Raw genomic sequence first — 21847 nt, 5'->3', positions numbered from 1 at the left:
GTAGGAGACCTCAGTGGCAAAGTCAATCATATTTTCTCTCTAACCACACTTTTATCTCCAAAGGTTTGGTTCTTTTTTTTTTAAGTATAAGAGAAAATGAGCAAGTAATACTGACATAAGCAGGCTTAGCCTGCATTGTGCTGATATGTGCCCAAGCAAGAGTTTTTCTGTCACTAGTCTGATGACAGTTTTATTCTGAGGATTGCTTTATTTAAAAAAAAAAAAAAAAAACCACAAGATCATGCAACATTTAAGTTAAAAACCACTTTTCAGTCTGGCAGATGATAAATGAATAGCAGACACTCTGTCTTAGAACAAATACTTTGAAGATAGTTGAGCAGAAACTGACTTTCAGGTTTGAGCATGCTACATTTTCATATTTCAGAGCCAAGGATGTGCTCACTAATTTCTGCTGGCTTTTGTAAGCAAGGGGGTGGATGTCTAACAGCTGCGAAATATCCAGAGACTGACTGGAATCCAGAGTAAACTCCAGGGCACTAGTGTTTTCTCCATTAAGTCCAGCCGCCTCTGCCCAGCTTCTAAGTCAGGGAATTGGGAAGCAGTGAGAAGTTACAGCATAGATCCTGAATATTTGTCACAGCTTGGGCGGAACACAGAGGGCTGGAAATTGTCACTCAGAAGTGGAGAATAATCTGTTGGAGGGAGGATCGTGGATTGCAGCCACACACAAGGATAATTTAAAAACTGATTTGTGGCTCCTCTGATTGTGGCTGTGCATCCTTTCTGTTGTGAAGGCCTGGAGCTTGCGATAAGAGAAGCAGAATAGTATAAAGACGGTCCTGGCCCAGGGTTCTGAACCATTTCCAGGCCTTGCTTCTCACAGGCGCTGGGATAAACTGACATGGTTTTCCCCTCTGCTGAATGGGTAGGGTGCTGAGGAATTGAGCTGGAAATGTGTGTGGCTCAGGTGAGTGGGACATCACAGGTAGACAGAGAATTTTGATGTAGTGACTGCTGCTGCCTGGATACTGAGCGCTCTCTGCTTTGAATTTTGCAGAAGGTCCTAACATCCACAAGGCTATGCCCCAGAAGGCACATGTGGGAACTGATTGGTTGCTGTTCACTGGTTGGATTTCATCCTGATCCTGCGGTGGCCAAGTTTTGTAGCTTTGCATCTTAGGCAAGGAGGGCTGGGGGTGGCTTGTGATTTTCCAAGGTGAGCTAACACCGTATTGCGTGTGGTTTCTCCACATGCACAGCGGGCCCTCGATGGGGAGAGGGAACAGTACCTCATGTGGGCTTTTCAGAAACCTTTCTGCCCCCACCCCCAGTGGACCCCAACTTTGTTCTCCCTTGCCTACTGTCCACCTGCTGGGTGGGTTCCATTTGTCTCCTATCCTTCAGAGTGATGTGTCCCAGGGGGCCATGTTTAGTGAATTAAGCTGAACAGGGGTTCAGGTACCGTCTCAGGGTCCATTATGGAAGTAGTTGGATCATCAAACTATGGTCCAAGGGCCAAATCCAGCTGACCCTTGCTTATTTTTGTATGGCCCTAAGAACGTGTTTTATGTTTTAAAAGGTTGATGAAATGAAGAATGTATGACGGAGAACATGTGTGGTCACAAAGCCTGAAATATTTACTGTCTGTCCCTTTAAAAAATTGCTGATTGCCCGTTGATTTTAATATCATTCTTAACAATGTGAGCAGAGGGTGAGGGAGCTCCTATGTCCATGACAGTTGTAATTGGCTGCTGTTTGAGAAACATTTTAGTTTCTCAACATTGCACTATTGCCTCCAAAAGGTACATTCAGAGTCAGGAGGTTGGAGCTTTTCTGCAGGCTCTAAACGGTGGTAAAAGCACCTATGCTTATTGCAGGATTGTTACCCTCTCCTCTGGTTCACAAACCTGCACGAGGCCACATGTTGACTGTGTGCCCTGCTGAAGGAACCCAGGGGAAACCAAAAATTATTCACTTCCTTTTTTCCCTTTTTTTCGGACTGAATGCTGGGCAGACTTCCATAATCTGTGGGTGTTTAGTGTTGTCACTTTGAAAAAAAGATGTTTTCTGTAATTAAAAAAACAGGACAGAAAGTTAACTGAATATCATGTTTTCTTATTCAAAACAATGTTTCTTTTTGGCTATCTAAGGAAGCTTGCCACAGACAGGCAAACCTTACCCCTGAACATGCAGTTCTCTACCTAGCACAGTATTTCGTTGTTATTGTCATTTCTAATAAGAGAAGAGGAAAATCTAGTGACCTTGTTTAACTCGTGTCAAAACTGCAGGCTGGCACAGAGGTGACTTCTGTAAGAAGCTTATTGTCCATTGCAGAAACCCAAGAAGGCGTTTCACAAGGAGATTGTAGTTTGAGACAGAAAATAAAATAACTGAGACAATTTTTTTTTTTTGCCAGTATATTTCAACCATCTCCCCTCCTGTATGTGGAAATTGGATGCTGTCAGTAGAGAAGAATGGGGATGGGGCTTGGTTTGACAGATGAAAACAAGTGAGAAAGGGTGACAATGTGAATAGTATGGTGCCTCATGGGAGGTAGAGCCTGGAAAACAAGATGGCGCCCATATACTTGACAAGTCAGGTTGTCAGAGCTGGGATGAGTCCTTTAATCTGCCATGGGAGCCTGGCAGCTCCTTGCCTCTGTTTAGCAAAGGGGTTGGCTCTGAATTTAGAGATTAAGCAACCTGCTGTTCCTGTATGCACTGGAATTTCAGACACAGTCAGAAACCTCATTTGCGTAATTGCTGAAACTCAACTGGAAGCCAACCAGGCTAAAGCCTGTATTCCCCAAGTGAGGGGCAGTGAGGACTCATAGTGTGTGAGGGAATCCATCTAGTTTGCCCAAGAAGGAGTGGTGCTGTGTGGCCAGACTCAATGGGATGGGCTCAGGGGTGAAGGGTTAACTTGGGTTCTCAGTTGGCCTTGGTTGGAGAGCAAGTGACTACCTCCACTGTATAAGTTGACAATGTGGACGCCAGAGCCTTAGGACTAACTGGTATCTCAGGGTGATAAGGGAACTTTCCATATCCTCACCATGCAACCAAGCTGGCTTAAAAACACAGAACAGGCAGGCAGTTAAAGTCTGATTGCTAAAGTGGGGTACAGCCGTGAATAACCTTATGGAGCCGATTCTTTTCACAGTGTTGGGAGGGTTCAGTGTTTATCTCAAAGCTAGAGCATCCACGGCCTCTTCACTTTGCTGTTTAAACAGAGCTGGAACCTGATGATAGCTTTTTTTCTGATGATGTGTAGGATAAAAGGCTAAACTAGATGTGCACATACATGTGTGCAAAAAGTGTACAAACCTAGCAAGGGACAGACAGACAAATAGAAACTGTGATTTTGAGTTGGAGAAAACTTGTAACCACGTTCTTGAAAAGGAATCAGTGATTTCATGGCTCAGTGGCTAGCAGGGTATCCCTTTGTCTGGCTCTGTGTTCCCACACGTGCTGTACCATATACTTTCTCACTTCCAAATGTGCTTTTTATGTATTTCCTGCAGAGGGGCCAAGTTGTAATACAAATCCCTCCCACTGTGGAGGTCCAACTGGAGCTCCGCCTTCTCTAAGTGGCCAGAGAGCATGATGCAGCATTCCCACGCACTGACATGGCATCTTCTCCACGCAGTAGAGGAGGAGGAGGTGGAGCCATCTTCTGAGAACTGTCCCTGCAGGCATATCTGCCCCAGGTGGCCTTGGTTAGTTAAATCCAGGTGTGCCTGGGTGCAAGGCCACACCACACTCCACAAGTAGCCACAGTAGGGCATAGTGTGATCTCCCAGTCTCAGCTGGGAAATGCAAGGTCCCTTGAATTTATGGTGAGTCATGCCATCACAGAAGGTGACCTGGGAGTCTGACTCTGCCTTCTCTGTCATGAGCTTTTCCCAAAGAATCAGTGTGCCTGTATTTTACATGTGCCAGAGGAGCTTGGTTCTTAGAGGGACCAAAAGTGACTTCTTTGGTTAAAAAAAAGAAAAAGGAGGGGGAGGACAGAGGAGGAGAAGGCAAAGGAGGGAAAGGGGAAGGGGGAGGAGGAGAGGAGGATCCACCCAGAGTGTGCATTTCAAGGTTTGGAGGCTATTAGGCAGGTTTAGAGTGAGATATACTTGGACCATCTTTTTGCCTTTCTAATTTCTACATTCATTTTTCTTCCCAAATTAGAAGATGGCTCAGTAGGGTGGTAGAGGAAGGCACAGAGTCATCCTTGAGAATCTGGTACTAAGCCTCTATTCCAGTGAGACTCAGACTTAGAGGGCAGAACACGGTTTCAGGTTCTTCCCTTTTGAGGCAATTGATAGTCTCTGTTCTTACATCTTTCTAAGACTTACCCTTACAACAAACACTTATGTGTTCTTACAAATTCCCCTCTACACCTCCAGAAAAGTGCTCCTGCACTAACAATTTAGAATTTCTACACAAATCAGAAACAAGTGGAAGCCAGCCCCTAAGCCAGGGGTGAGTGAGAGAGAATTCAAACAGGCATACTTACCTTCATTTGAATGGCTTGAGTCCTACAGTCATGGTTCTCTTGATGGGACACCACCTCTTTACTCTTGCCTTCTGTTCCTGTTTCTACCCCTTTGGCAAAGTGTTCATGTGTTGTCCTGTTGACTGCCTCCATCAGCAGGAGGAGGGTTGGTCTCGTATTTAACTTGCCAAATTCCACCTTCGCCTTCAGCTTGCAACACTTAGACTTAAGTTCCCAGACAGCTGCCTGTGGGGTAGAGCGTTGACTGTTGGCAGTGAGCTGCTAGCTTTGGAAGACATCACAGGGATTTTATTATAACAGAAGGAAGACAGTTTTGGCAGGGGAGCAATAAAGATGTGGAGGAAAACAGAAAATTACCTGTAAGTGCTGTAGAGAATAAGGTGACAAAAGAAAGGGTGCAGCTTGGGTTTGTAAGGCTGAGTCCTTTGTACAATCCGTTTTACAGGCCAGGACTTGCTTAACGTCAGTTTATCCCTAAAGGGTGACAAAGAGTATGAAAAGAATGAAACAATGAAGCTGAGAAGTGTTTGGGGGGACATTTTATTGTATAGGGATTTTTTGGAGTCCCACTAACCTGATCAAACTTGAAAATTCTACCTCTGTCATGGTACTGGGGTATAATACATTTTTAGGTCTATGACTAAATAGACTTTTTTTTTTTTTTTTGTCAGTACTGGGGATTGAACTCAGGGCTTCCCACTTGTTAGGCAAGTGCTCTACTACTTGTGCCACACTCTCAGTCCTTTTTGCTTTTTTAGTTTTTCATATAGGGTCTTTTGCCTGGGGTGGCCTTGTACCTTATCCTCCTACCTCTGCCTCGAGTGCTAGGCTTTCAGGCATGTGCCACCACACATTATTAATGAATCTGTTAGGGTGGGCAAAAACTTAACATTACATTTTAAAAGTGAGTATAGTCAATTATTTCAGGCTCTCAAGAGGAGAAACACCTGTGATCTCAGTACTGTTTTTGTGGCTTAGGTAATTTGCATTTGTTGCCATTGGGATTTCACAATGGGAAGAGAGTCTGCTGTCAGTTTTAGTTTTTTTCCTGTGCGTTCTTCAGCTCCAGAAGCAGTCTCTGGGTTATTCTAAAAACTAAGCAGTCTAGAAGCCAAGACACGAAACCTTGCATTGTCATTCCTAGACCAATGACAGTACATAAGACAGTGCTGATCTTATTGTGGTATGATTTAGTGTGATAGGCTCTTGTTATTCACAGGCTGACTCAAATCTGTGAGGTTTCTTCTGCTTCCAGCCTATGACTGTATCTTAGGTTATATTTTCCGGTTCTCCAGAGAAACAGAACCAATGGAATATATATAATTACAAGGGGGGATTTATTAGATTGGCTCACACAGTTAAAGGCTGAAAAGTCCCACAGTAGCCACCTGCAGCTGGAAAACCATGAAGACTGGTATCTATCGAGTCAAAGAAGAGAACCTCAGAACAAAAGATAGAAAGGCCAGTGGCGTGGGACCACTGGCCTTAACACCCTTGAAGAGTTGTTGGGGCAAGTTCACATTCAAAGGCTAAAGAACCTTGAGTCTGATGTCCATGGCAATAGTAACAGGAAAGCATACCCCCTCCGGAAGGTAGAGCGTAAGCAAGAGTGAGCTTTCCCCTTCTGTTTTGTCATTTCATCTAGGCTCTTAAGGTATTGGATGGTTCGCATTCAGGATTATTTTACCCACTCAGTTGCTGACCCCACTCCATTCCTCTTTGGAAATACCCTCATAGACCCCCAAACCATGTATTACCTGTGCTCTAGGTATCCTTCAATCCAATCAAGATGAAAACCCAAACTAGCCATCATAAATTTTAATCCTGTAACCATGAGGTAAAGATAATGCAACTAACTAACCATAGGATATTCAGACTATGAGGTTTAGAAATCTGTTTTGCTAAGTGTGAGTACTGTTTCCCTGGCATGTGCTTGCATGCACGTGTGTGCACATACTTGTTAGGGAGGCTGGAGGGACGTCTACAGGCTGAAGGTATTTCATGGAGCTCATAGGGACCTAAGACGTGGCTATTTTTGAGCAAGTCTTTATGTAAGGCTGTCCAAGGACTCTCATGATCTGTTTTGTTAGAAGAACTCCTCCTTGCCTAGTGGTAGCTATTCTGTGGGAGTTCAAAACAAGTGTCAGATGAGCTCCCCAAGGCTGATGTGCTCAGTTCCATTTTGCTGTCACGGCACTTTGGTGACATGAGGGAGAAATAGCCTGCAGGGCAGTGTAGCTGCTTTGGGTGTACAATTTTGAAATCCAGAGAAAAATCAATTTTGGCTTTTCCTGAAAATGAATCTTATTTGGAGAACCATAGTTGACAAGGCTGTGGGAAGCATTGCTTTCTCTTGGCAGGAAAACTACCCCAAAAAAGGTGCTTATGATCTAAGAGACAGGCAGCCTGCCCCAGGCTCTTGGGTAGAGCAGGGACAGCTTCAGAGTTCAATGTCAGTAATTGTTGTAAAGCCGTATTTCTGAGGAAGGAGTACCTGTGCAGCCAGAGAAGACAGCTTCCTACAAAATGTCCTGTGTAATGGTATTCAAAGTATAGCATGGCATGTCTGTTTCAGAAATGTTTAAAATCCAACTTAGTTTGACCTCAGTACTTATTAAATACCCAAGTGTTCATCTGTGTAAGGAAGTCATAAGGACGCCACCAGGGTGACAAAAGCTGACAGGGCAAATGTAGTAGCTATCAGAGGAGGAGATGATTCAACCGATTTATGCTCAAATTACAATCAGACTGAGGGACAGATACAAGGCACAACATTCTTATTATTCCTTTTGGGTAAGATCCTGGAGCATCTCTTTCTTTGAACCCAGGTTCCATTAGGAAATTTCAGGGGGATCTGAACCTAGAAGGGAAGAAATCTCAATGTTTATTGCTTCAAACTATAGCTCAAATGTAGTATTTCCTTTTATAGTGGATGGAGGCAATAAAACACAATAGCGTTAGCAGTCGCCATGTCTTTCTCACCAGTAGAAATGATACATATTATTTGGAGCAGTTGAGCAGTTGTCTTTCAATATCAACTATACTTTAAAAATGTCGGTTAGTAAACCTGTTGCTAGATCTTCAAATTTAATGTACTAACAAAAAAGTACATGTATGTTACAATATTATACATTTAAAAATATTTCAACTTAATTGATTTTCTTTGTAACCCTATGTATTTTGTGCATTTAAAAATACTATTTTGAGATTTTTATAAGATAGCCAGAAAAATTTACAATACAAAAATAGTGAGAAAGGGAGAAAGAGACCCCCTATTTTAAAGGCTACCATTTAAGTCTACTTTATATTTTCATTTGCCAAGAAAAATCATCTGAAAACTTTGATAAAATGCAGACTTATGCATAGATCCTAGGTGGGGCCTGAATTTTCTACTTTTCTAAAAAAGTCAGAGTAGCCAGGCTGTAGCCTATAGCAACCCAAATAAAAGCCTGAGTTTTTGAAACTCCCCATAATTTTAGTATATCTTAGTTGTACATAGTAGCTCAACTGTCTAATAATTGGTTCTGGGAAGAGATTTCCCAAGAGGGGAAAAATGAGAAAATCCCAAAAGCAGACTTCACCTGCTTCAGAATGCGTAGTTGACTCATTCAGAGCTCAGAGTAACTGCCAGGTTGGGAAATTAATTGGGTGGAACTCAGGCCCTGGGAGAGGCGGCCAAGGTGAAGGGTGGGGAAAGAGAGTGTGCACATGTCTCTCCAGGTGACTCTAGTGTGGTATGTGTTCCCTGGGAAGCTGCAGCAGCTGGAGCCTTGGAGGGACTGTTTCCTGAGCTCTTAGGCAGGTGTGCACCAGGTGAGCTGTGAGCAGCGCTCTGCAGCGGCCTGTTTGCAGCCACAACCTCAGCCTGCCCTGCCTGGAAGAAGGCAGGATTACCATCTGGTCCTGGTTCTGGTGTGCTGACCAGATGCTCTGTGTTCAGTATTGCGTATGGTTTCTTTCTTTCCTAAGAGGCAATTTATTAAATGTGTCCTTAGATGATACAAGTTGTATATCTTTGAATGGTGTTTGTAGACATTTGCAAATTAAAATAAGGTCCTTTGGCAGAGGTCGGGGAGGAACTGGTACTTCCATGGCCCAAGCAGCTCTCTCTCCTTTTTTTTTTTTGCACTTTTAGTTAAAGAAAGATGGAAATTATAAAGAAAATATTGTTCTCATAAGTAAATAAAACGTGGGTGGTGGCAAAATACACATTTATCTCATTCTTTGTTGTAAAACATTATTTCCATATATTTTTATATAAAATAATGGACTTCCTTATGATATTTTCATACATGTATACTGTGTACTTTGATCTCATTTCTTCTCCATCACTCTCTCTCGTCTCCTCCACTCTCCTGCTTCTCCCCAATAGTCCCTCCTTTACGTTCATGTTTTTTGAGGTCTAGATTTCACACATGAGAGAAAACATGTAACCTATCTTATTTAACATTTTAACATGATGATCTCGAGTTCCATCCATTTTCCTGCAAATGTTTATTCTTCTTTATGGCTGACTAATACTCCACGGTATATGTGTACACACACAGGGCTATTGAGAATAGTGCTGCAATAAACATAGGTGTGCAAGTAACTCTTATACTGTGACTTTGATTCCTTTGGGTATACGCTCAGGAGTGCTATACCTGCATCATATGGTAGTTCTATTTTTCAGGTTTTTGAGAAACCTCCACACTTCTTTCTATAGTGGCTGTACTAACTTACACTCCTCCCAACAGTATATCGGGTTTCTTTCCCCACATCCTTGCCAGCATTCATTGTTGTTTACTTCCTTGATGATAGTCATTCTGACTGGGTTGAGATGGAGTCTAAATGTAGTTTTGATTTTTTTTTTAGACAAGGCCTCACTCTTTAGCCCAGGCTGACTTCAAACACGCTGTGTGGCTGAGGCTGGCTCCGCCTCCCTGGTGCAGGGAGCATGCATTGTTCAACAATCTTTCCTGTAGTTATTGGCCATTCGTACTTCTTCTTTTCAGAACTGTCTGATTCTTTTGCCCATTTATTGATTGGATTGTTTGTTCTTTTGGTGTTTAATATTTTTGAACTCTTTATATATTCTGAATATTGATCCCTTACCAGATGAATATCTAGCAAAGATTTTCTCCCATTCTGTAGGCTTTCTCTTCACTTTGGTAATTGCTGTGCAGAGCTTTTTAATCTCATGCAATCCTGTTTGTCAGTTCTTGTTACTGTCACCTCAGCTGTTGGAGTCCTATTCAGAAAGGCGTTGCCTGTGTCTGTGTCTTGCAGTGTTTCTGTAGTAGTTTCAGAGTTTCAGACCAAGCAGCAGTCTCTACTAACCACAAGGCCCCCAGTCCTGATCAGGTATCTTCTAATGGTGTACTGTGGCCTTGGTCAAACCACTTATGACACAGCTACCTGTGGCTTCAAAGGCTGGCTGCAGAGGTCTGGAAATCCAATTTTGTCTGTACTACAGATGTTATCAGCTGCATGGAGACTGACTAAGACTGACTCATGCTAATCAAACTCCCAGGAAACTGCCACCTATCTATCCAAACTCATATTATTTATAATTCCTAGTGAAGAAGAGATCCTCCCAGTGACCAGATATGTTTCTGCCATCTTTCTTTTTGTTTGTTTCTGTCATGTTAGTCCTGTCTTCCTCAGCGAGAAGTACTTGCTTATGAGAACTTCACATGGAATCGGTCTTTAGGAATATTCTGGAAATCAAGACTCAGTGTCCTCTCTCATATATAGGACTGAAAATTCATACCAAATTTCTCAATTTGGGGGCTGTTTTTACTAGATTCCCCTGAGACCCCTCTCTTCCTCCCCAACCCCATTTTCGTATTCTTGTTCTCCCTGTGGGAACTCCCAGCTGTTCTGCTGCAGATTCCATATTTCCAGGCCAGCCTGCACCCCTGACTGGATCCAGGTATTTCCTGAGTATCCTTACATACTTACTCACCCACCTGTTTGGGATTCTCTTTGAGGAGCTGTATGTAAGACAGGACAGGTGCAGAGCCCTCACAGGGTGATCCTCATCGTCCTCTCTCTTTTCCTCCTCCTCATTCCCCTCCTCCTCCCACTCCTCTCCTTCTTTTCTTCTTCCTCCTCTTCCTGTTACTATTTCTACTGTGGGGCCAATTCCTGGTATCCCCAAGAGTGTAAATCCTAGATTTGAGGAACACAGGTAGCAGCTTATACTTGGTGGAGTTCCCCCTGACAGATGTGCTACTTTATAATCATGTGCCACAAAACCACATTTTAGTCAATGATGGACCGCATATATGATGGGGGTCCCATAAGATTAAGTTACCAAGTAACATCATAGCCACCTTCATTTGACTAAGTAGATTCTATGATGTCCTCACAAAGATGAAGTGACGTATTTCCCAGAATATATTTTTAAGTGACACGGATTGTACCTATCTCCATGAGAAGAATTCTTATTGTGATGCTCCTGGTTACCAAAAGCTGTCCTTTGAGCCTGGCTGCCTCCCAAGAAGCACTTCATGACATTCAACTTTCTGGGACCCACCCATGCATGTGGAAGGGTCCCAAGTCATATTTGTCAAACATTCCTCAAGAACAGAAAAATCCTGGATCATGACCACCTGTTTCAGAATGTCTTTGTGGCATCTCTGTGTTCATTGAAGATCTCTTTTTCTATTTATACTTTAATTTTCTGCTTAAATCTTCTATGAAATGAACATGGATCACCTTATGATACAATTTCTCTTCTTTTTCTTTCAAATTTGAAAACCACTACTACAGTCCCATTATCTCTGACCCAGGCCATTTTATGGATGAGGAAACTGAGGCTTCGAGAATGAATCGGCTGGTTGGCATCAGGAGTGCCAGGACTGAATAGTTTGGAAAGTAATGAGTCTAGATGTAAAGGCCACACCCAATATATGCTCTCTGCTCCTTCTCTAGGCTCACTGTTCCAAGCGCAGGGTCCTTGCTATTGCATTATAATTGTGATGCTCACGTGCCAATATAGGTGGGGTGCTGGGACAGATTCAACCTAAACGTGAGGAGCACGTGAGGCTGTCATACTGATGTTTTCACAGTCTCCGACTGCGGCTCCCAGAATCCCAGAGCCTGTACATTAGACTACATCATACTCCATTGCCTCAGCACGCCCTCCCTGCCCTTAACAGGGGATAAAGGAGATAAATTTATCTGCACAATGTCCCTCGAAAAGTTGATGTGCCACTCAAACGAAAGGATGTGAAGAGCTTTGCAAAGGAAACATCAAGTATTATATCATTTTAAGGTGGTCCCAGCTGCATCAATGTTGGCATTACCACCAAAGACTTACGTGTCTGCTGGGTTACTTGAAATAGAATCCCTGTAGGTGGGAGAAATACTTTGTTCTAACAGAATGAAGATATACTGGGGGCTGTGAGAAGGAGTCAGGATCCCCAGAGAAATACGTCCCCTCTCTATTTCCTGATTATAGTAGCTGCAGTGGCCCTCTAGTGACTCACTTTACACTCTACCCTTTCTTGGAGCTGCTTTCCTACTGCACCCTAGAGCCAGGAATCCATCAGGAAGCAAGTTGGTACAAGTCAGGGGATGTTGTTTTGTCTGCTGGAAGGCAATGACTGTCTCTTGTGCCTTCACTGTTGCTCTGGTTGGTAAAAATGCTTCTAGATTTGTCATTTTCAGAAAGTCAGAGTTTTTGACCTTGTGTTCCAGACTAGATTAAGAACCAGACAGATTTTAATATCTGTAAAAAGTTTCTGCAACTGTTCCAACAAAGAGATAGCCCCACAATGGATAAAGGTTTATTCCTTTCCCCAGGAAATGATACTGCTTGACAACAAAGGAATTGAGTCTGTGGTAATTAACCTTGATGTTAAGCACAGGCTCCTGCATCTCCATAATTGAAAAAATATAAAGATTTGGAAAGACAAGGTATAAAGACAGAGAAGTAAAAGATTGTGTGATTTAATGACATGATAACAGGTGCTTACATACTTTAGTTTGCTTTAGTTCTGAGAACACGTGATTCTATGAACAGCCCTAGGTTGGAATGGTTGGGAAAGAGTTCCTGGGAGAGGCTGTTCTTAAACTGGGCCTTGATTCCTAAGCAGGATGTGTATGGGCAGAGCAAATGGGAAATACAATCCTGGAGAGAGAAAGGAGAGTAGAGGCATGGGGTGGGCAGTGCTTTGTGGGTTCTGTGTGCCAGAGAAAGCCAGAGATCCATCCTGTTATGTAGGTACTTGCAGGTTGGTCAGGTTTGTCCTGAAAAGAAAAATAGGAAATTGAGAAAGACTTCAGCAAAATTGTGCAAAAGATTTCAGTAAAATTTAACACAGAGAAATTGTGTTATGTAGTTTCAGCATTTTCCTGTACCTAGAAACCTACTTTTCATGCCAGATTGCTACAAGTCTATGTTAGAATTACCTAGGAAACTCTGTTTCTCTGGTACATATTTTTATAGTGATATGTCTATTTCATTAACAAATATATTTACCTATTTACCTGTTTTTCTTTTTTATTATCATATTATCATTATACTGGGGGTACATTGTGACATTTACAAAAGTTCTTACAATATATCGTAGTTGAATCCACCCCCTCCATCATTCTCCTTTATCTCCCCTCCCCCCATTCCTGGAATAGTTTCAATAGGTCTCATTTTTCCATTTTCATACATGATACGTAATATTCCACATGTTCACCTCCTACACCCTTTCCTTATGTCCTCCCCTAGAAAACTTTAGAAGAGAAGAAAATCCATTTCTGGCTTCTACTTAGCCTCATCCCAGATTTATTATTTCAGAAGCAAGAGAGAAAACTTTTTTTTTTTTTTGGCAGTACTAGGGGTTGAACCAAGGGCCTCATCCTTGCTAGGCAAGCACTCTACCATGTAATCTAAGGTCCCCACGTCCCAGCCCTTTTGTTTTTACTTTGTTTTTGAGACTCCATCTCAACCAATAACTGGGTGTGGTGGTGCTCAACTGTCTTCCCAGCTATGTGGAGAAGCACAAATATGAAGATCAGGGTCTAGCCTGGCCTAGGCATCAAGCAAGACCCTATCTTAAAAAAACCAAACACGGGTCGGGCTGTGGTAGCTCATGCCTCTAATCCTAGATAATCAGGAGGATCACAGTTCAAAGCCAGCCTGAGACAAATAGTTCATGAGACCCTATCTTGAAAAAAGCCCAATACAAAATAGGGCTGGCAGAGTGGCTGACGTGGTAGAGCACTTGCCTGCCTAGCAAGCCTAGCAAGCATAAGACCCTGAGTTCAAACCCTAGTACCGCCAAAAAAATAAAAAAATGAAATAATAACCAACACAAAAAGGGCTGGTAGAGTGGCTCAAGTGGTAGAGTGACTGCTTAGCAAATGTGAGGCCTGAGTTCAAACCCCAGTACCACCGAGGGAAAAAAAAAGTACGCCCCTAAAGTTAATCTTTCTTTTTTTTTTTTAAATATGATTTTCTTTATTTTCTTTTTCCTTGCCAGCCCTGTCTAAATTACAGGACTAAAAATAACCTATTAAAATTAACAAAAATTTATGAAAATCATAAAACTTTTTAAAGTAGTTAAGAATTAAGATCAATTATTTAAAGTATATACAGCCCAGTGAGGGGAGGGGTCAGGCTTCCTGTAGTAAGGGAGAGGACCAGAGGGAAGCCTTAGAGTCTGAAAGACAGAGGGTACACGTGACATCAATGTGTAGGCTAGAAATTTCATTTAGAAGAAAATAACATTTCGGAAAATATAAGAGCAACGCTAGCACCTGCACAGTGGGATTGTGAGGAAGGAGACAGGCTGCCAGTAGAGAATGGAAACGAATCTTTCCGTTAAAATGAGGCAAGTGTAGACTTAACTATGTGAACTATGGTGGAGTCTACTAAGGATATCAGGTAGTTAAAAACTGGGGAAGGCTAATGATTCTAAAAGAAAACAAAACCAGCATTGACCTTTTCTCTACTCAGCCTAGACCTCCTTTTGTGCACCATAAAGAGTGAGGGGTGAGGTGTTTTATCATTACCAAATGCTGCATCAAATTAGGTGAGTTTTGTCTATGTGGTTTTCCACTATAAATGCATACATGCTTACTTATGGGAAAACTTTAAAAAAGATGTCATTTTGGTTTTCAACACATATGAACAGTTATCAAAATCTCAAAAAAAAAAATGCAGCCATAGCTCAGACCTAGGCTTGCTCATTTGTGTGCACAACTCTTCTGACAGATGCAGACACACAGGCCTGCGTGCAAAGTTTTTTCTTTCTGGGTCTCCAGTCAGTACTCATAGGCTCCATGCATGGACTGCTCCATACCTAGGGTGGTGCCCTAGCACTGGCAATGGAGGAGAAAATCAGCTTGCTCAGCATGGAATCCACCAGAAAGCCAACCTGCAGGATGATCTCTTTCAAAAGGCTTCATGGGAGTCTCTTATGTAGAGTGTGAAATGATTTTTCTTTTTAACAGTTGATCATTCACAGGCTTCGTGACAAACTATCCCAGGCTGAGTTTTAATAGCTCTTAAACTATTCCAGATTAATGCTCGATTATTATGTCTTTCTTTACTGTAGGTTTGATTTTGTTTCTGGGGTCCCAAAGTTCAAGAAGGGTTCAGAATCCCATCCTTGGATGTGCCTACTCAATATAGTATGAATAAAGGAGAAAAGAAAAAGAGGCTGGACTCTTCCCTGTACTCTTTTACATCAACTAAATGTGAGAACTACACAAAAGTTTTCTGCTGGAAATTGTGGATTTTCCAATAGGAATATTTGGAATATTTGTTCTGCTGGGGAGGCTCTACTCCACTTTTTGCCAAGTGTTTGCTTAAATACAGGTCTTTTGATCTTTTTGTTCAAGTATAGTTTTGTTTAGTTTTAAAGAAGAGACTGCATCATGAACCCAGATTATGAGATCGTATTGAATTAGTCCAGTGAATATTTTGCCCTGCACTCTTACATCATGCTGGGTTCCAGGAAGTGAAGGAGTTTGACACTGGTACTGGTACTCCCAGTACTCTGCAGGCTGCTGTGGTCATCGATGTCACTGGAGCTGGTGGTTCTGATATGTCCACTTCTCCACAGGAGAACTCTGTGCTTTCCACATCCATGTCAATCTCCTCCCACTCTGAATTGGAAAGTTCTGAAGAAAAAGTTGGTCCAGTGCTGTTGACTCCTGCCATTCCGTTGGCCACTTTAAAAATCTCTCTCTGGTTCCAAGCTCTTAAGCTGGCGCTGGCTCTTGCTTTCACCTCCTTTGGGTTTTGTGATGTACGCTTTGGCTTTGTTGAGCAAACCAAGTGTTATGTGCCCAGTGCACATTTATCATCTGTACCCACTCCATGGGCACCACGGGTGGCCACCAGGCCTCTCGGTGCTCCTGTTCCTGACCAACAGGAGATGGCACAACTGGCTACAGCCCCATGCCACCTTGGGACATGTGCAGCAGAGCAGAACTCAGCTCTCTCTCCTGCCCTAGCTGTGCCCACTATACCACTGGCATCCCACTCGTGGTATGTCCACCTCTCTGTGCCAGCACTGGGCACCCTTCACTTTACTCCAGCTACTGCCAGCCACTCACAAGTTCGCTGCCCCTCATTGTCTTGGCTTTGTCACAAGGTCATTATTAATTGAATCTCTATAGTCTGTTTGGGCTGCTATAACAAAACGCCTTATACTGGGTAATCTATAAACAACAAAGCTCATTACTTATAGTTCTGGATGCTGGGAGAAGTCCATGATCAAGGTGACAGTAGATTTCTTATCTGGTGGGGAATCTCTTCCTCATAGGTGGCATCTCCCTGCAGTATCCTCACAGAAGTGAGGGTGAGCAAATTCCCTCAGGCCTCTCATATAAGGGCATTAATGCCATCATGATGCCCCTCCCCCATGACCTCATCACCTCTGGAAAGCCCCAACTCTTAATATCACACTGGAGATAAAGTTTCAACAAATGAATTTTAGTGGGACACAGACATTCAGACCACAGAGAAATCGTATCTCAGTCGCCGTGTGCATCTTTTTTCACTTAGCATAAGGCATTTGAGATTTACGCGTATCTTCAGTGTGTCAACAGTCCATTCCTTTGTACTGCTGAGTAGTCTTCCTCTGTGTAGATGCTCCACTGTTGATTCATCCGTCTGCACCTTGGACACCAGAGAGCCTTGCCATATCTCATGAAAAAGAGGTTTGTGCCCCTTTTCTCTTCTCAAAATTGCTCTTGGACAAAGAAAGTCTTGCTCTCACGTGTGATCTCTGCACTTAGTCGTGCCAGGTTGTCATTTTCCTGAGGCATTGAAAAAACTATGAAAAGTATCTAAGTGGAGTGTGTATGTTTTCTTTTGCTTTGCTTGTAAGCATCAGCTCTAGAGTTCTGTCTATTTTGAATACAGATCTTATTTCTGTCTCTCATTACACTTTGAAACAAGTTGAAACCCTTCTTGGTTTTTGTTTATTTGTTCTTTTTAGCAAAAAGTCTGGTCAGTATCTTTAAAGGAAATCACTTACTCATCTAATATTATGGATTTTTTATTAAATTGCAATTATTACATGAACAGGGATGCCAGATTTCAAGAATCTCTTTTAACGTACTGTTTTCAATTTAAAATTGGACTTGTTCCACTAAGTGTCTGTGGTAATAATTTTGATATATCTATGCCAAGAGATATACAACACGGCACTCTGAAATTCAGGTTAGAATAGTGAAGTAACATCATAAACGAGGGGTGATTTGAAATAATTGTGCAATGGGAATGTCTGAATTTGTAACCTCTGCATACCTTTGATTTATGATCTGGTAAAAATAACATTTAAAGAAAACCTAGAATTTCATATCCTCAGTTGAAAACTTGTGGGCTGCTGATTACAGCATGGAGATTCACTCTAAAGATTCAAAGCTGACCTCAGGCTGGCTAAGTTGTTTCTTCTTTTACAACCTTAACTTACTGTGTCTTCAACTAAATTGTTCAGGTTCTATATCTATAACCACAGTTCTTATAACTAGTAAATGAACTCTAAATATGTTCTCCAGTCTGAGTCGTTTTTTGAGGGGAGGGGGTAGTACTAGGGTTTGAACTCAGGGCCTCATGCTTGCTAGGCAAGCATTCTTCTTCCTTGTCTACCTGTAAATAAATATAATTTCCATCAAAATCTGAAAATAATTCTTTTGGATCATAAGTGAGCTAAACTTCATCTGGAAATAGGAAAAGTGAGTAAATAGCTCAGACATTTTTGAAAAATAAGAACAATGACAAGGGATATGTTCTCACCAGATAAGAAACTATACTTTAAAGTTCTAGTAATTAAAGCAGTATGGCACAAGAACTCAGGAAGAGACCAGTGGACCACAATAGGGAATTCAATAGGCCCATAATGTGGCAGGAAATTTGGGGTATGGAAAAGAAGTATTTCAAAACTGGAGGATAAATGACTGTCTATTGAGTACATTTTATTGGAATAATTTAAAAATTTAGAAAAAAGTATAAAGTTAGATCCTGTCTAAAATCCTACATAAAAATAAATTCCAGATGGGATAAAGAGGTAAATATAAATCTGGGAGAGTTACAGAAGAATACAGGAGAATCTTTTTATAACAGAGGTGGAGAGGGAGCCTTCTTGAGAGAGACTGTAAGTGCAGGCAGTTGTGGAGGAGATCAACAAACGTTAAACTCTCAGATAGGAAAGCTGAAGTCAAGTTAGGGGACAATGGGCAAGAGTGTGTTCACGAATTGCATAATTTCCCCAATGTGTTTGCCATAGTGTGCAGACCATGGTAAACACTCCTATAAATTATAGCAGCTATGCTTATTTTAAAACCCCTCTTCTCACTTACAATGATTCACTTGGAGAAAATGTGGCCCATATCGAAATGTATTTCTGTAAAATTTCTTATGTTTTGAAAAATGTTGCCTTTTTATTGTTGTTAATACCCTGAATGCATTTTTCTACCATTTCTCATGTCTGCTTAACACAGAGAGTGAAGGATTCAATTATTAAATGCATGGTGAATGGGTTTACAGCATGCCTTGAGTATGCTGCACTCTGGGGGAGGCAAGGACATAAGGTTGCAAAAGGAACCTTGAGCCCTCCTCAAGGTGTACATCCTCTTAACTGACATGAGCAGTTTGAGAAAGTCTCATCATCAAGTGGCAGGTTGAGTGTGACCAGCCCACATCACAGATGGACCCTTAAAGCTGGTGTCCTGGGAAACATCTAGAGGACCTGTTTCTCCATGAGTCAGGAAGAGGTAGATCAAGAAGCCCAGCAGTAGAACACAGGTGCTTATGGAAGCTATCTCTGTCCTTTCACCTTTAACACCGGCTTCTTGTCTGCCAAGTTTGTGCTGTGACATTGGGGTGGTTCACAGGTGACCCCCTGAATGCCACCTTAGAAGGTTGGATTATTTGGCAGGTTCATGGGCTTTCCTAGAGCTGTAGTGGAATCACCTTTCTCTGAGCACATGAGCCAGGGCCCTGTGGCTGGTATCCAGCCATCCAGCCTTCCCATCCCTTCACCAGCAGGGATTTTATCCGTATTAGACTGCTTTCATTTGTACATCAGTAGGCTTGGATGACATCATTGGACATTTTTTAAGTGTTGCAACTTTATGCCTGTGCTTTACATCTAGCTATCATTTAATTCTCATTACAACTCATTTCACATGAAGAAAAGGCAAAAAAGAAACCTTTAGTTTCATTGATTTTTTTTCTGTCGTTTTCCTAATTTGTACTTTGTTTATTTGTGCTCTGATTATTATCATTTCCTTCCTTCCACTGCTGTTGGGCTTAGTTTATTCTTTTTACAGTTTCTTAGGGTATCAAGTTAGGTTGTTTATTTGAGATCTTACTTCTTCTGAATGTAGGTATTTGTCACTGTGAGCTTCCCTTCTGGAACTGTTTTTGCTGCTTCCCATAAGTTTCAGCACGCTGGGTTTCCATTTTTGTGTTGGCCTTTTTGTTGTTGTTGTTGTTGTTGTACTGAGGGTACAATGTGACACAAAAGTTCTTACAATATCATACTTGAATTCACTCCCTCCATCATTCTCCTTTATTATCTCCTCCCCTCCCCCCATTCCTGGAATAGTTTCAACAGGTCTCATTTTTTCATTTACATACGTGTGTACACAATATTTCCACTACACTCACTCTCCTACACCCTTTCTCTGCATCCTCCCCTTCCCACTGTAGCAACCCCCCCCCCACAGGACCTGTTTTACTTTCCTGTTCTCTGTTTTTATATTTTAAAAAGGACATTTTTGTTTGTTTTATATAGCTATACAGGGTGTTTCATTGTGATATTTCTATGTATATATGTACTATAACCCGAGTTGGTTTATCCCCTCTATTTTTCTCCTTTCTACCTTGGTTCCCTTCTTTTTTTTTTTTTTCCCTAGTTCCCTTCTTATGGGAATTTTTCACCAGGATTAAAAATTCTATATTCATTAGAAAGTACATCAACCATATTCATCTTCTTAATTTCCTTCTTTTACCCTCCCTCTCTCATATGTGACTTTCCTTTAGTATGCCCTGTTTTTTATAATATCGTTGCATTTGTATTAGGTCTATATTCCACATAGGAGAGAAAATATCCAGCCTTTGTCTTTCCAAACCTGGCTCACTTCACTCAAGATAATGTTCTCAAGGTCCATCCATTTACCTGCAAATGACAAAATTTCATTCTTGTTTATGACTGAATAAAATTCCATTTTATATAAATAATACATTTTCTTGATCTATTCATCAGTAGTAGGGCATCTTGGCTGTTTCTACAGTTTAGCTATTGTGAATAATGCTTCAATAAACATGGGTGTGCAGGTGCCTCTATTGTAACCTGACTTCAATTCCTTTGGGTATATCCCTAGGAACAGTATTGCTAGATGATATGACAGTTCTATTTTTAGTTTTCTGAGGAGTCTCCATACCGATTTCCATAGTGGTTGTACCAATTTACATTCCCACTAGCAGTGCATGAGGGTTCCTTTTCCCTGCACATCCTCACCAATATTTGTTGTTGTTTGTGTCTTGATGGTTGCTATTCTAACAGGAGTGAGATGGAATCTTAGTGTGGTTTTGATTTGCATTTCCTTTATGGCCAGGGATAGTGAGCATTTTTTCATGTGTTTTTTTTAGCCATTTGGACTTCTTCCTTTGAAAAAGCTCTGTTCGGTTCATTTGCCCATTTCTTCATTGGGTCATTGATTTTTCTGAGAGTTTAGTTTTTTGAGCTCCCTGTAAATTCTGGTTATTAATCCTTTATCTGATGTACTGCTGGCAAAGATTTTCTCCCATTCTGTGTGCTGTCATTGACCTTTTGATTTCTTTTTTGTCATATTCATTATTCAGAGGGGTGTTAATTTCCATATAGTTGTGATTTATCCAGTTTTTTTCATTGTTGATCTCCAGTTTCATACCACTGTGGTTGGAAAATATATTTGATATGATTTCAGTCTTCATAAATGTGTGAAGACTTGGTCTGTGACCTAATGTATAATTTAACCTGGAAAGTTTTCTGTGTATGCTTAAAAAGAACACATATCCTGCTGCTGTTGGAATAGAAAGTTTTATGTAGGTTGGTTTGGTCCATTTGGCCTACAGTGTTGTTCAAGTTTGCTATTTTCTTAGTGTTTTTTTTTTTTTTTTTTGGTCTGGATGACCTACCCACTTTTGAAAGTGGCATATTGAAGCCACCTACTATTATTATATTGATGTCCATTTCCTCCTTCAGTTCTGTTAATATTTGCTTTATATATCTAGGTGCTTTGATGTTAAGTATCAATAGGACAAAAGATCAATGAAATTAAGAGTTAGTTTCTTAAAAGACAAAACGTTAACTGGACTAACTTTATTTTTTTATTATTATTATTCATTTATTCACATATGCATACATTGTTTGGGTCAATTCTCCCCCCTGCCCCCCTCTCCCATCCTCTTCCCCCTTCTCCCCTCAGTTCCAGGCAGATCCTGTTCTGCCTTTATCACTAATTTTGTTGAAGAAGAGACAAGCATAATAAGGAAGACAAAGTGTTTTTGCTAGTTGAGTTAATGGTAGCTATCCAGAAATATTCCTAGCATTGCTTTTGTGTACACATGTTATGACCCATGTTGATTCATCTTAAACTGATCTTTACCCTGGTTACTGATCTCCTTTTTATGATAACCTCTGTTGCTTTAAGGTTTCTGTAATAGCTCCTCTGGAGTGGGGACATCAAATGCTTTCATGTTTTGAGTTTTCTTCCTATTTCTATATCACCCATATGTGCTCTCCCCTTGTCATGTGGTCCCAGTCCAACCACATTGCTGCATTTGCCCTAGATCTAAAGTCTGCATATGAGGAAGAACATATGATATTTGGTCTCTGAGCTTGGCTGACCTTACTCAGAATGATGTTCTCTAGTTTCATCCATTTACCTGCAGATG

At 41.4% G+C, this 21847-nt stretch overlaps 1 protein-coding gene and 1 long non-coding RNA gene across 11 annotated transcripts in view; one reads left to right on the top strand and one right to left on the bottom strand.

The window, feature by feature from the left end:
- The window catches only part of Pdzd2 (PDZ domain containing 2), a 374613-nt gene that overhangs the window by 223273 nt on the left and 129493 nt on the right, over positions 1 to 21847 (top strand). The window lies entirely within an intron of this gene.
- On the bottom strand, positions 212 to 4666 carry LOC141424224 (uncharacterized). Its single transcript, XR_012449209.1, has 2 exons — positions 4468 to 4666; positions 212 to 2028 (listed from the first exon to the last, which is right to left on the bottom strand). It is a non-coding gene; the product is annotated as an uncharacterized lncRNA (long non-coding RNA).

The sequence above is a fragment of the Castor canadensis genome, chromosome 6 (assembly GCF_047511655.1).
Source record: "Castor canadensis chromosome 6, mCasCan1.hap1v2, whole genome shotgun sequence".
Classification (NCBI taxonomy): Eukaryota; Metazoa; Chordata; class Mammalia; order Rodentia; family Castoridae; genus Castor; species Castor canadensis.
This window is presented reverse-complemented; position numbering and strand designations above follow the sequence as displayed.